This window comes from Dendropsophus ebraccatus, chromosome 11 (assembly GCF_027789765.1).
Source record: "Dendropsophus ebraccatus isolate aDenEbr1 chromosome 11, aDenEbr1.pat, whole genome shotgun sequence".
In the NCBI taxonomy this organism is placed as follows: domain Eukaryota; kingdom Metazoa; phylum Chordata; class Amphibia; order Anura; family Hylidae; genus Dendropsophus; species Dendropsophus ebraccatus.
Genome location: NC_091464.1, coordinates 53803550 through 53819714, shown reverse-complemented (window position 1 = coordinate 53819714; position 16165 = coordinate 53803550).

The window sequence follows — 16165 nt, the reverse complement described above, 5'->3', positions numbered from 1 at the left end:
TAAAGAAAACCTTTAAATAGCAATTCAACTTGGAATTTTACTTTGATGTCACACATGTTGAGGCAGATTGTATTGTCAGTTGGCAAAATTACTTCTCTATAGCCCCTCAGATTTCTGCTTCATGTGAATTTAACCATATCGTGTTTCTCTGAAAATAGGACATCCTCCTAAAATAAGACACCCCCACTATCCTACCAACTAGGCTAAAGTAAGACATGCCCCTGAAATTAAGTAACTCCCCCCCCTAAATTAATGCAACCCCCAAAAATAAGGGCGCAACCCCTCACCACTCACCTAATTCCCTTATTCCCTTGTGGACCATCAACAACGCGCTGGCCAGCGGCATGTCACCCGCCACACATCCTGCCACATGCTCTGCTGTACATCCGCCGTACAATCCAATGTATGTTCCACCACACGCTCCGCTGCACGTCCCGCCGCACACTCCTGGTCCTCTCCTAGGTTGGTGAGTGAACTGGAGGGGAAAGCCAGAGACTGAGCTGGGGTGAGAGCTGGGGACTGAGCCGGGGTGAGAGCAGGGGACTGAGGCGAGGTAAGAGCTGAGGTGAGAGCCGGGGACTGAGGCGAGGTAAGAGCTGAGGTGAGAGCCGGGGACTGAGCCGGGGTGAGAGCTGGGGACTGTGCCGGAGTGAGAGCAGGGGACTGAGGCGAGGTAAGAGCTGAGGTGAGAGCCGGGGACTGAGCTGGGGTGAGAGCCGGGGACTGAGCCGGAGTGAGAGCAGGGGACTGAGGCGAGGTAAGAGCTGAGGTGAGAGCCGGGGACTGAGCTGGGGTGAGAGCAGGGGACTGAGGCGAGGTAAGAGCTGAGGTGAGAGCCGGGGACTGAGCTGGGGTGAGAGCAGGGGACTGAGGCGAGGTAAGAGCTGAGGTGAGAGCCGGGGACTGAGCTGGGGTGAGAGCTGGGGACTGAGCCGGAGTGAGAGCTGAGGTGAGAGCCGGGCACTGAGCCGAGGTAAGAGCTGGGGACTGAACCGGGGTTGAGAGCCAGGGGCAGAGAAATTAGACATCCCCCAAAAATAACACATAGGGGGAAATTTATCAAACTGGTGTAAAGTAGAATTGTCTTAGTTGCCCCTAGCAACCAATCAGATTCCACTTTTTATTCCTCACAGAGCTTTTGAAAAATGAAAGGTGGAATCTGATTGGTTGCTAGGTGCAACAAAGACAATTCTACTTTACACCAGTTTGATAAATCTCTCCCATAGGGCCTATTTGTGAGTGGAAAATAATATGTCTTATTTTTGGGGAAACACGGTAGTATATACTGAATACTGCATTGTAGGGCCGTTTTAAGCATCCATAGCTTTGTTACTGAATGTTTCACTAAAATTAGAGAAGTCAAAATGGAAAAATAATGACCCATGTCAGGATCACTTTAAATATATTACTTTGCCAAGCTTGGTAGGATTTAAAAATATAACTCTTTGCGCAGCCACTTTATCAGGTCATGTTTGCACATATGGCATATTAAGTCAATATATAATACACTTCTCATCAATGGTTATCTCCTCATCCGGATGGAGAGAGTAATATACTATTATTTTAGTGATATATGCATACAACATTGCCTGCCTGAGAATGGTGAAAGTCTAAACTTGAGATGTGGATTGATGTTGAAAAGAAAGCAAAATGCTGTATTTACAATGGACTGGCCAGACCAGATTTTTTTTAATACCTTGAAGAAGTAGGTTGTATAATAATAATTGTACTAAAAGTACTAAAATAGTAAACTCAGACAGCACCCAAAAAATAATTGGAAATAGAAAAAAAAAACCCTTAATCTTTATAATTAGAATGTATTACAGCTGTGCCCTATGGGACCTCAGATTAAGTATTACAGATTTCCTTTATAAAAGGATTTTGATCTACCTGGCCCATTAGTTTCCAAAGTACTTATTTTAAGTTACCGTGAAATGAACCCAGTATGCTTTTTCCACTCTGTCTGGCACGTGACATTCTAACTGTGTGTAACTAGATGCGCAAGGAGTGCATGGAAAGAGCTCTATTCTGGGAAGAGAGCCACTAACAGCTGATAGTCACAGATAGAATATTTTATGTCTTGGTAGTGAGCACCATTCTTCTCAGCACACGGGGAAGAAGAGCTTTGTAAAGATGCATTCCCCAATAGCAGTTATGCTTCTCATGGCAAGTGATCCATGGGTGAATGAGTAGGCCTGTAATCCACACCCCACTGGCTTATCTCTAATTAATATCTAGCAGCTCTGGTGGAGAGTGGGTGGAGAAGTGAGGTAGTGAGGATATATTTGTTTTTGTCTTTCGTTTTTTTTTTTTTTTTTTTTTTTTTTTTTTTTTTTTTGTTTTGTTTTGGGGGGTTTTTGTGTTGGGGGGTTGGACAGAGAGGGAAGGGGAAAAGGGAAAAGGAGTAGGTTGGAGGCTTGTGCTCTCTGAGGAGTATAAAGAAAGAGTGTGTTATATATTAGGTGTTAGTGAGGTCCAATACTGTAATTTGGTTGATATATCTAAACAGTTATTTGTTACCTAGGGATGTACTCCCCGAGCATTGAGATTTCCATCACAACATTAGAGTCTAGAAATAGTCAGGTTTGGATTGGTTGGGAGTGACCCTGGAGAGCTCGGGGGGGTCTCTGATCCTGATCCAAGCCCCTGGAGCGAGCTTGTTGGCCTGGGGGTCTGGTCTCACCTGGGAAGGGTAACTAAAAGAGAGATTAATAGATGAATAAGAAGTAATTAGTGGTTCAACATGAGAAAGTGTGAAATACAAAAGACGACTGTTTCTCCTGAATGGATGGATGGATGCTGGGGTGAGACAGAAAAAATATGGTATATGGACGCTGTAGTTTCTAGTCTACCCCAGGAAAATGTTCTTGGATTGCATAATAAATGTGGCCCAGAGCATTAGAGTGAATGAGAAAGAATCTGCAAGAGGGAGGGAGGCCTGTAAATGGTCTGACTCGCTCAATGGATTCAGTATGCTAAAAATCTGCACAGTCTCTTTGAAACTTTATACATAATGTTATTGGTAATTGTAAGGGCGTAATGGTAAAGATTTCCCTTTCCAGGTGAGAACTGACTCTGGGTGGTCGTGAGTATTGGTCTGGGGACTGGCGTGAATGGGTCAGTGGGGCCGACACCGTGTGTCTACTGGGGCACTCTATTCCAATCCAATTGAAGGATGGTTATTAGTGTAAGAACGACAAATATAGAAGAGAGGGTAAAAGATAGAAGTACACAGTCTAGAGCTGGGTGGAGATACATCCCATGGATAGTAAAATACTGTATAATGCAATATTGATGGAAACAAGTGAATTAAGCTACACCTAATTTAAGTAACCTTGGAGGGGATGGGCATCACAAGCCTCTAATAATTTTATGTGGATCTTTGTATGTATAAGCGATTTGTTAATAAATTCTTTTCTAAAAAAAAAAAAAAAAAAAAAAAAAAAATATCTAGCAGCTCTGACCCGTAATATTCCAATTATAAGTATAATACCTCCTTTAACATATCTTCTTCCAGCTGGACCCACTTCTGCCTTTGGCTGTGTGTTCATAGCCTAATGGTATGTTCACAAATACTAAATCTGGTGCGGATTTGATGCTGCATATTCCTATTGTTAAATCCACAGCACAAAATCCACACCATCAAACCCACAGGATGCAAACTACTGCATAGACCACGGCCGTTTCTCACCCCCCACCCCAGCAGTAGAACAGACCCTGGAACCCACCATCCCTCCCTCTAGACCTATCTGATCTATCTGGGCCGGGGTATTATTAGGGGTATTATTACTATATGGGTACAGCAGGGGGCATTATTACTAAATGGAGGGGACAGCAGGAGACATTATTCCTATATGGGGGCGCAGCAGGGGATCTTACATACAGTGGGCAACCTACATACCTACTGACTTTTGTGCACCAAAAAGCAGAATTACTACGGTTTGGGAGACAATGGGTGGGAAAAGGGAAGGAAGATGTTAGATGTGGAACCTGAGATGTTTGTCTGGCAGGTTCTGAAGAGAAAAATTGTAGCTGGAAGAAATCATCATGGAGGCCTGGGCCAGATGAAAAGGAAAAGTGACGCCTCAGATCACCTGTCAGTCCCTGAATGATGTTTTTGTATTCAGTAGAACATTATTTAGTAGGGGTGCAACACTGCTCTATGGCGCAATACACACACTGCTTCTTCCTAGTAGTCTGAATCTTGATAAAAGCCCCCCTTCCTTCCCCAGGGCTGAACTGTACCATCGAGTACCCTAATACTCCAACGTCTGGCAGTCCTGTGCTGTAGGACAGTGTTCTGTCAGGACAGTGGTGGTGAGGGGAGTGGGGAAGGTAAGTATAGTCTTTTTTATTTTTTATATATAGCAGCCCTAGAAAAATTACTTAAAAATACTCCGCAGGATGGTGTTTTAGGGGGAATGTTTTTGTGTGTGTGTGATATGTTTTTAATCTTATCTAGAGGAACTGGAAGATGATATCATTGTATCTTTGATACAATGTACTAAGCTATTTTTATTTGATGAGGTTGGTATTGACCCTTTAAGCCCAAGGGAAGGGCAATCTTTTAGCAATGGTTCTCCAGAAGGTCTCTGGATCTGGTCTCCTGGATGACTTGGTATACTGTAGATACTGTGACACAGTGTGATCTAAGTATCGTGTGCTATGGCATCTACACAGAGAATAAAAGGGTTGTCAAGGGTTAGAAAAAAACACTGCTACTTTCTTGCAAAAACAGCGCCATCCCTATAAGAGACGAGGAAGCACTCTCTGTCTATCATACATATCTCTCTGTCTATTCAATATCTATCTGCAGTATCTCGCAATGTATGATGGTCACAGCAGCTTGGACTGGTGATGAATGACCGCCCCCCCATTAAGTGCTGGTTTCGCCTTTGCTGGTTACCTCTTATGTTTGTTTTATTTTCTTCCTTATTCAGCATAAATTTTGACAGATGAAGGTAAAAGCTGCAGAAGGAGCTGAGATTCAGCTGCTTTATATCATTTACATCGAGCTCTAAATGACAGCTTGTAATATAATCGTGTTCTACAAGTGACTGCATTTAATCCGTTCCTCGCCACGGAGCCGGCGTCACTGCGTGCACATCAGAGCGGACAGTGCATGACACGCATACACCAGGATGAGGCTGTGGGAATAGTGAAAGAGAACAGAAAATTCTCGCTGAACTTGTGTTTCCTCTGTAGTTTTATTGTAAGGAAGATTAAGATAACAAATGAATAGTTAGTGAGCAGCTGACCCCCTCACTCCGCTTATTCATCATGTTCCTCCAAGTAAGGTCCGCCCTGTTGTCAAAATGACCTAGAAACTGCCCTGGCATAGACCAGTGATTGGCTGCAGGCTGTATGGAAAAAACACTGCTCTCGCTCTGCTAGATTTACTAGCAATGCAAGCGGGGAAAGTAATCACTGATCGCTGTGCAGAGACTATTGAGCACACAGACAGGCCCCCCATTTATTGTATATTATAATAAGACTATACAACTTAGGGGGCGGAGGGGGGGGGGTGGTCTTGTCTGTAACAACAGTGCTATGTGGCAGCACTGGTTCGGAGCATGTAAGAAGGGACCTGGGCAGCTTTGCAGTTTCTACATGAACGTTGGTGATAGTAAAGGGCCCTGTATGGCCCCTTACTGCTGTCATTCAATGTGAAATGATGTATATATTAAATAAATACATTTATTTTAAAGAAGTCATATTACACAGTAACATATCTTTAATAAAGCGATGTATTGAAAAAAAGTGTTACTCTACGAAGTACCCCTTTAAGTCTATGACTATTCATAGGATTTAGGCCTCTAGGACAGAAAATGAAGCACTTGTATCTATGAAATGTAATAATATATTAAGTGGCCTATAAACATTAAAAAGTTTTTGTAGATCCTTCAGATTTTGACAGCTGCTGTCATGCTATAGTGTATGGGAAAAGCGAGTGGCCAGCAGTTTGTCGTTTACTGTACAGCGTAAGCAGGATCCAGCATGTTAAATTGACTGTATATACTTTAATGTAGGGAGAGAGCTCAATCAGGATTGGGGACCGTCCCTATTACTTGGAGCCCTATTCCCAGAAAACGATAAAACCATAATTACACTAATATAGAACAGCCATTCAGTGCGAGTGATAGAGCGTTATGACAGGGAGCACAAAAATAGTAACAGGTTCCCTCTAAAGGGTTTTTCGGGAGGGAGGGGGGGACATTTGTTAACCTGACAAGATAGGCTAACATTAGTTGATTAGTGGGATATGGTATCTGGTACCCCTGCTGTTCTCAGTACACCGAGAACAGAGCTGGAACTAGTTGGCTTTGCTCCCTATGTAGTGGCAGCATCAGGGTACAACAGCCTCAGCTCCTATCCAACAGCTGACACCCCATCAATTACTTATTGATAGCCTAACCTGTAGATAGGATATGATTTATTTATTTTTTTTACCTGGAAAAGCCCTTTAACTGTATTCTGTTTGTTGGGTTATCCACTCTCTGTTTTATGCAGATTGCCATTGTGGCATATTGCCAGGACATAAAAGTGCTTGTGACTGGCATTTAACCTGATGAGATACAGACCTGTAACATAAATAGTATAGACGGTCACTTTGTAATCTGAATTTATCTATTTTCCTATAGCCATCAACATCACTTGCTCAAAAGTAAGAGCTAGAAATGTTATTTTTTTTAAAGTGACATAGTTTAAAAGTCTGGAGCAGAGCTATAGATGGGCCATCCATTTAACAAATAACAACTCTGCATTCTCCTATGATTACATCATGTTGTATAGGATGGATATGCATTATAAAACACTCTATTCATCTTTACAGTTAAACAGTATGGCATGATTAGATCACACTGGAATTAGTATGATACATTAGTGTTAGTGTTTTTTCATAAAGCATGGGGGACTTAGGGCCTACAAGAGCGGCCTGGTTGTGATTATGACCTCTAGTCCTAACTGCATCCATCAAAATTCTATCAGTCCTCAGGTGGCCGCAGACCTGGAAAAAAAAAGAGGTCTAGAAGACAGGCCCATTTGGAACTGACCTTGGAGCCATTTACTTGCCACTAGGGTATATTTCTAAGCGGTGGCCTCACAAATGGCCTTATAATTAGATTGTATTGCTGATATTGTGTGCACAATGATAACAACTAAGATTAAACAGCAATTTAGAATGAATGTGCGCGTTCTTCATTGATGGATGTGGTCTCTCAGAATCATTTCCTGTAGTGCAACAAAGAAATCTTTTTTGGCACTTTTTCAATTTAGAGTTTTATGTAAACTCCAAGTTCTGTTAGCCTCATTGACTACTGTGAATGTGCAAACAAAATGTATCCTACCCGGGCTATCTACAGGTAAATATGGACTATCTTGAGTGATAGTCAGATGACTTTTCAGCCTGATAAATATAGAGTCACGGGCTCCTATTCCCATTGGGGTCTTGCATTGACTCATGTTTGCCTTTTGTTGATGTCCTTTCTTGTGAAACTCTAGGCTCCTATTCTTTGTAACCGTCATCATGACCATAATCCATTCTGATTGCTTAGCTCCCCACCATGTACATATCTGTACCACATTCTTACAGGTTTGTTTACACAAGTGCTAAGTTCCCCTCAATATTTTTTTTGAAAATTGACTACAGATCCCAGCAGGGAGGGGGGATGTTTTACATTTTTTTCTTTCTTTCTATTCCAGCTTAAAAAAACAGAGGGAAACCCAAAGTAAAAATTTGTTTGAGTAAATGAGCCTTTACCATTATCGCTGCCTCTTCCTCACCCATGTGTGAGTCACAGCAAGCTCTTCATACTTCTGCCCAATTGCAGAGCTCTACTTTCTGCTTTTTTTTTATTATTTTTTTGTATCTGAGTGCAATGAAATTCCTATAATCCAGTGCATAAACGATCTGAGAGATCCAGATTATGAAGCATTCCTCATTATAGCACAACCATAGGATTATAACCCAGGTTACATCTATTGGGCCCAAGGGGGATCCACATTCATGGGTCAACGTAAGTGGCCACTGATTTCTATTGTGCTATTCACACATTATGCGGATCTGCAATCCGTTCCGTTAAAAAAAGTATATGTCCTATGAAGAATCACAATAAGCCAATAGAAGTCTATGGGATCAGTGTTTTTCATGGATGTTTCATCTGTGACGTCCATTAAAAACACAGATCAAATTTAAGCAAATTAGTTAAATTTTTTTTTTTTTACCAGTTCAACATCTTTGCCGATGTGGATGCAATTAGGAATTTTTTCACGGATAATGTAGTGAAAATAGCAGACGTATATGGGGACCTAAAAAAATCACTGAACGTGTGAATCAGGCTTTAGTGTTGGTCATTGACACATCTACATTGTATCATTATTAAACACTTTATTTTTCAATGTTTATATTTAATATTTGTGCAGTGTTTTTTCTATCAAATATTTATTTTGTATTGGTCATGATATGTAACCATCTAAACAAGTGGTAGAGAGTGACCGTTGTATAATTTCATTGCTTTGCATATAAAAACTCTTTATACCCTCCTCATCTTTTCTCTTGATATTATATAAAACGCCTCACCTCAATTTTGCTGTGTATTGGAATAAGTCACCACCCAGCATCATGGATCAATATGATGCCGGAAACGTGTAAAGCCCCAGTAAGATTTGTTATTTATAAATTGCTCGAAAACACTGCAAGGTTCATGTTAATAAATTTGGCACACACTGCAGCGGTTTAGAGAGTGATGCACAGCTGCACAGTATTTTACGAATCTCTCTTGGTGTACCAATTCCAAAAAGATCTCCCTGTTCTATAAAGACAGAATGCGATGCATACCTCTGCTACACTTTCCGACAAGTTTTCTTCTCCACCGTGTATGAGTACCGTGCAGACGAATAGCACTGTTAATTAAGAGCCCAAGAGAGCTGCTACTTATCCCAATCGCCTCCTGCACAGATTAAAAGGAGGAATTTGAGGCACTTAGGTGGTATGTCGGCAACTAATTAGGAAGACACCCAGTGAGTTTAATTCCGCAGAGGAATGCTTCTCAACCAACAAAGGAGATGCCACAAAAACTGAAAGTAACTTTTATCAGGTCAGTTTTGTCTTTTATGTATCTTGATTGATGTATTGACATTTTAGCTAATTGAGTTCCTGGCATTGTGTTTGTTTTGTTGCCTAGGGAATAAATTGTCTCTAATCACTTGGATTCACAAAAAGTGCCATGAGCTACAGTACGTACAAAAGGAAATGATCACAGGTATGACAGCTGTGCGGCGAAATACACATTCGGCTTGTTCTCTAAAATAAATGTGTTTTGAAAATATCATACGCTTATCATAAGATAATTATGTAGGATGCACCATATTTTGTGATATTAGATAGGGTTGTAGATGGTGTGCAGGGGCAGGTGGTACAGTCAGGTAGAGGTTTGTAATATGTTTTACTATATCCGGGTGTGTTAACTCATAGGCAAAAAACGAAACTTGATTCCTCCAGCTCATATAAAAATTCCACTTTATTAATTCCAAAAGTCTAAAATAATAGCCACTATTATGTTAACTCATATGTGTTTCCTGGAAGTTACCTGTTTGTAAGGCTGGGTCCACACTGTATGTCACATAGGCAGGAACTGTCCAGAGCAGTAGCAAATCACTATAGATAACCTCTCCTGCTCTGGACAGTTCCTAACATGGGCAGAGGTGGCAGCAGAGAGCACTCCGTCAGACCAAAGAGAATACACCACTTCCTGCATGACATACAGCAGCTGATAAGTACTGAATACTTGAGCTTTGTTTTTGTTAATAGAAGTAATTTACAAATCTGTATAACTTCCTGGCATCAGTTGATTTAAAAACATTTTTTTCCATTATTTAGTACCATTTTAAGCAACATTTAATGTGTATGACAAGCTTTATCACCACATTTCTCTCCTGTGTCATACAGATAAACATTAACAAGTTGACATAAACAAGAATGTGAGTCTTTAAAAATAAAAGACAACAAGGTGTGTAGGCTACGTTCACACAGAGCAAAAGGGGCGGATTACGCAAGAAAATATTTCTGCCTGAAATCAACTGACACTGAATTCCGAGCAGAATGTAAGCAGAATGTAAGCGGAATCCCTGCGTATTTCAGCGCGGAATACTCGAGGAATCCGCACTGATTCCACATGCATTCAGCACTGAAATTCAGCGAGTATTCGGTGAGTAATAATAGAGGGAGGTGCCAACAACAATTTTGCAGACTTTGGAGACTAGACTATATGGTACCTGAATTTTCTAGAACAGATCACCTCAGAGCTGGCAGAGGAGATGGAACTGAGCTGAGCAGAGAGAAGCTGACCAGAAATGGCAAAACATCACTGCTTTGCAATTGATGGAGATGCACTAATTTCAGAGGTATGTATGTATGTACTGTATGTATGTATGTTTTTCGGGGGGGGAAACTTTTGCTGTGGTCATATGCTGTGTGCATGCTGACATTGTCATTTCTTTCTTGTGGGCCCCTGGTATCACCTCCTTTGGGTTATCTTGGGATTTCCCCACCCTTTTCCCCCCCATTTCCGCGCTGATTCAGCGCATAATTTCCGCTTGTATTACGCGCTGAATACGCGCTTATTCCACGCTCAAACAGAAAATCAGAGCCCCATTGATTTGTATAGGCTTCCACTAGCGGAAAAATGAACATGTTCATTCTTCTGGTGGAAAGCAGATTAGCCGTGAAGCATTTAGTGCGGAAATTCCACCGTGTGAACTGCAGAGCAGAATTTCCATTCAACACAATGGAAATTAGCTCTGCATCTATTTTAACGGCTGAAATTTCTGTGCAGAAATTCAGCTGCTTTTGCTCTGTGTGAACGAGCCCTAAGAGTATTGCTGTGTATGAAAAGAACATAGGGTGAGGCATGTGAGCTGTAAACTTACATTTTACAGAACAATTCCACCTAACTATAGGAATTGACTCTTATTTGACATTAACTTGGCAACACAAAGGGCCAAAAGCCCAAATGAGCCTGGATATCCCTGAGTAGAAAGTGAAACGTAACTTTTAATATATCATGTAAAAAAGACTGTGAGATTGTGATGTTAAAAACACTACTCCACAGACCACTAAAACATTATTTTGAGTCCACTAGCCAGTGGTACTAAATAACACTCAGGGTAGCTGCAGACTACCTAAGCTACATAGGACTGTGGTAGTAGAATTAAAAACTGAAACAATAAACTGACATACAGCAGATCTATGTTCTGAATGTACTGCCCTGTATAAATGCTGCATTTTAATGGATTATTTCTGACTCTGAGAGCAGTACCTCCAGTCTTAGTTTTGAATACGCTTCTTCACCACTGCTCTATTATTTGTCTATGGAGCTATACCATGGTACCATGCATGACTTGCCGTTCCATTCACAACTGCTCTTCCAGTCTGGAGAGCAGGAGAGGTTTTCTATAGGGATTTGCTACTGCTCTAGACAATTCTTGTCATGGACAGAGGCGGCAGCAGAGAGCAGTGTGTCAGACTAGAAAGAATACATCACTTTCTGCAGGACATACAGCAGCTTATCAGTACTGGAAGACTGGAGATTTTTAATAGATGTAAAATACAAATCTCTGGCACTTTTTGACACCAGTTAATTTGAAAAAAAAAAATCACTGATGTACATCTTTAATAGAAAACCAGAACTGAAACTTGTAATATGTTGCCTTTACATGGAAGAGCATATTCAGATGACATCTGCTTGTGTGCTCACAGTCATAGGAAGGTTGATAATAAAATTGTTCCTAAGTAGAGATGAGTGAACCGGGTTCGAGTCAATCCGAACCCGAACATTCGGCATTTGATTAGCGGGGGCTGCAGAACTTGGATAAAGCTCTAACGTTGTCTGGAAAACATGGATACAGCCAATGACTATATCCATGTTTTCCACATAGCCTTAGGGCTTTATCCAAGTTCAGCAGCCACCGCTTATCAAATGCCGAAATTCGGGTTCGGATCGACTCGAGCATGCTCCAGGTTCGCTCATCTCTATTCAGGGCCGGACTGGGACTAAAAATCAGCCCTGGCACTCTAACCTCAGCAGCCCACATACCATATTCTCCCAGATATATTATGGATAGCGGTGTAGAATACACGTTGCAGCGAATTCTGCTTCAATCGGCCAAGTTCCTCACTACTCCCTTAAATATGTGAACCCCGCCATCAACACATAATAATAAAGATAACATAATCTGCTGTGAATTTGATGTTTTTGTTTTAGGGGTGTGTGTTGGGGGTAGGTAGATATAAGTGACAGGACCTTTAGTCCAGTCTGAACTTTTAAAATCCTTCTTTTTATTACCAGCTGAAGTGTCACAGAGGCGGAGGCGAGCCACAGCAGCACCTCCTGTTCTGACTAATACAGGGCAGCACTGCAGCTGTAGTCATGACACTTAAGCAGGTAATTAAAAGGATTATTATAAAAGTGTAAACTGCACTAAAGCTCATGCCACTTTTATCTCCCCCACACCTGTTTTCCGGGATCTACAACTCCATACCTGGTACGGACCTCGTAGATTCCCTTTAAATGGGAAAAAACATGGCTGCTTACTTCTAGAAATAATGCCACTCTCCTCCTCAATTTGGGTGTGGTATTGCAGCTCAGTTCCATTGAAGTGAATGGAGCCAAGTTGTAATGCCACACATAACCTAAGGGCAGGTGCTGTTTTTGGAAGAGTTGTATTGTCATATTGGGATCGTAAATTTATATGCAATCAAAGATATCAAAGAGCTGCTGGATATCTGTTTCATACAGTATCTATCTTTCTACCTACCTATCTCATCCTTATCATCTATCTCCTATCTATCTATCTATCTCCTATATATCTGTATCATATCTATTCATCTATCACATAACTATCGCTAATCGATCTCTCGCATATCTATATATCAATGCAGCTACAGCAGCGATCACAAGTGTAGGGCCTCAGGGAAAAATTTGGGATATACAAAAAAAAAAAAAGAAATATATAATATTAACCTATATAAGACAATTTTCTCTGCATGATAACACTGTATATTTCTGAAATAACAGTCACAGCTACCAAATACTACCAGTATACAGGAAGCAAATATCACAATACATGTTACCGACAAAACCCAGTATACAGAGACTAATACTACCAATAATACCAGTATACAAGGAGGAAGTATTATGACCATACATGTTACCTCCACACTGTTACTAAGCATAACCAGTAAACAAAGACCAATATTACCAATAATACCAGAATACAAGTAACAAATAATACCTCCGCACCATGACCATTACCATCATATAATGACTAATACCACCATACTTATACTGAATAAAATCCACTATATAAACTATATATTACCAATAGTAATAGCAACAAGCAGTGACCATATAATAGTAGATCCTAACTGTACCAAGGTTCTGCAGACCATATAAGTGATTATAGTGCAGTTACATTCTGTCACTCACATGAGGCGTCTTCTCTGCATGGATTGCAAGTGATGTTTTTTCTCAAGTTGTTCACTTTTACTTTTCCTCTCCGTCTGGCTCGGCTACAATGAAGTTCTCTCTGGCCATGACTTGTCTTCACAGGATCTGCCAGACAAACATTTTAGGCTCCTCACTCCAGCATCACCCACATCTATATAAAAATTCCCCAAGTGTATTGCTTCAAATTGTAACTGTGCTTCCTCTGTGTCCCTGTATAAGCAGTTAGGCTCAGTTTGTGCCTCCAAATAGTAGTCTGGCCCCTCTGCACCCCTCCCCCCATATAGTATTTTAGTATCAGGCCCCCTCTGTATCCCATATAGACCTCCTCTGTGCTGTGTTCCCACATAGTAATAGGCCCCTCTTCTATAGTAGTTTGGGCCCCTGTACTCCCATATATTGAGTTCCTCGTCGCTACCCCCACATAGTATTAAACCCCCCTCTGAGCCTGCATAGGGCCCTACTGTACCCACATACAGTATAGTATGCCAATACAGTATATAGTATAAGCCCCCAGTGCAGCACACCCACATAGTAAAAGGCCAGTACATTATTACATTATACTGGCCCCTCTGTGCAGTCCCTACACAACATAGCCAGCCAGGCTCCCTTTGTACTATAGCCATATAAAATAGGCACCTCCCTGCTATGCAGCTCCCATGTAAAAAACAAAAACAAAAAGTATACTCACCTCTTCCTTCTGGCTCAGTCTCCAGCTGCCTCTTCTTCCTCCTGGCTCCGGTCCCCAGCAGAATCTTCTTCCTGCTGCCGCTTTGTGGCCGCTCTGCCCCTTTAAAATCCTTTGTACAGCAGACGTGCCGCACGCAGGCCCGTCTGCTGAACTCTACCCCTGACGGCTGACATCACTTCCGGGCAGAGGAGCAGAGGAGCCTGGAGATCAAAGAAGATGCCGCCGACGCGCTCCAGTTATTATCTACTGGAGCGCTGCGGAGGCATCTTCTCCTTTGATCTCCAGGCTCCTCTGCTGCTGGGGACTGGAGCGCGGCGGCATCTTCTTTGATCTCCAGGCTCCTCTGCTCCTCGGCCCGGAAGTGACGTCAGCCGTTAGGGGTAGAGTTCAGCAGACGTGCCTGCGCGCGGCACGTCTGCTGTACAAAGGATTTTAAAGGGGCAGTGCGGCCACAAAGCGGTAGCAGGCCAGCAGCCCTTAGATAAAGGCTGAGTGAACCCTGACAGAGGCAGAGTGAACAGCACGGCACTGCGCGCTGTTCACTCTGCCTCTGCAGAGGGCCGACGCAAATGTGCGGAGGGACTGGCGGCCCTCCGATCGGTAATCTTAACAGCCCAGCGGGCATTTGCCCGCTGTGGCAGATTACCAATCCGGGCCTGTCTCTATTCCTAAGTCAACTACTCTCACACTGGAGCAATTTTTGCATCCTGCCTCAATTTGGTGACTTCATTAAATTAAAGCTTGGTTCCTGTAGTGTAGGTATAACTGGAAACAATGCCATAAACAAATATTGACAACATGACGTCTACAATACAATAAAGTTACAATAAGAAACTTGTTTTCAACAGATGTTTTCTTTTTGACAGCTACTCCAGTTTCTAATTTGGCAAACTACTCTACTATACTACTATACTACTACAATATAAGAAAAAACGAATTACTAGTGACTGGACCCCTATTGGTTATGGCGGAGGATTCTCAGTAGACCATCAGAGAAAATCCTAGAGCACAACTCTAGACATTAGTTGATGACACTCAAATAATATTTTTTTCAACCTGATAAAAAAAGATTTCTTAAATAAAATGTGCTGCTCCAATAGTAGACTGGACAATGGAGGTTCTGTAGTCAAGAGAAGTTCATTGAAAGAATACAGCAGAATAGATGTAAGTGGTTTGCCTAACAAGTACTATACTAATTCTCTATAGTCCTCCATTTCATATGAAGCAATACAGGGCTTTTCTTTGTACAACCAACAGGGGGGGGAAATTGGAGCATGGTCCATCAGAAACTTTTCCCGAAATCTCTTCATATATCCAAACTGGGATAGATATATTAATCATCGCAAAAGTCACAACGGGCCTCTCGGATGACATGGAGCTTTGTTCCCAGGTGTTTTATGATTCCTCTGAAGTGATACAGCATTTTAGAGTGAATAATATACAGTGGTACCTTGGTTCTCAAACTTAATTGGTTCTGGAAGGCAGTTTGAGAACCGAGCAGTGTTTTCCCATAGGAAATAATGTAAATGTGTTTAATTTGTTCCAGCACCAACCAATCATTACCTACAGTATCATTTATTACATTGTACAGTGCCCATTATAATCCCTACAGAACAGGACAGAACAGCACTATATACTGTACAGTACATTACAGAGCAGCACTATATACTGTACAGGACATTACAGAGCAGCACTATATACTGTACAGTACATTACAGAACAGCACTATATACTGTACAGTACATTACAGAGCAGCACTATACTGTACAGTACATTACAGATCAGCACTATATACTGTACAGTACATTACAGAACAGCACTATATACTGTACAGTACATTACAGAGCAGCACTGTATACTGTACAGGACATTACAGAACAGCACTATATACTGTACAGGACATTACAGAACAGCACTATATACTGTACAGTACATTACAGAGCAGCACTATATACTGTACAGTACATTACAG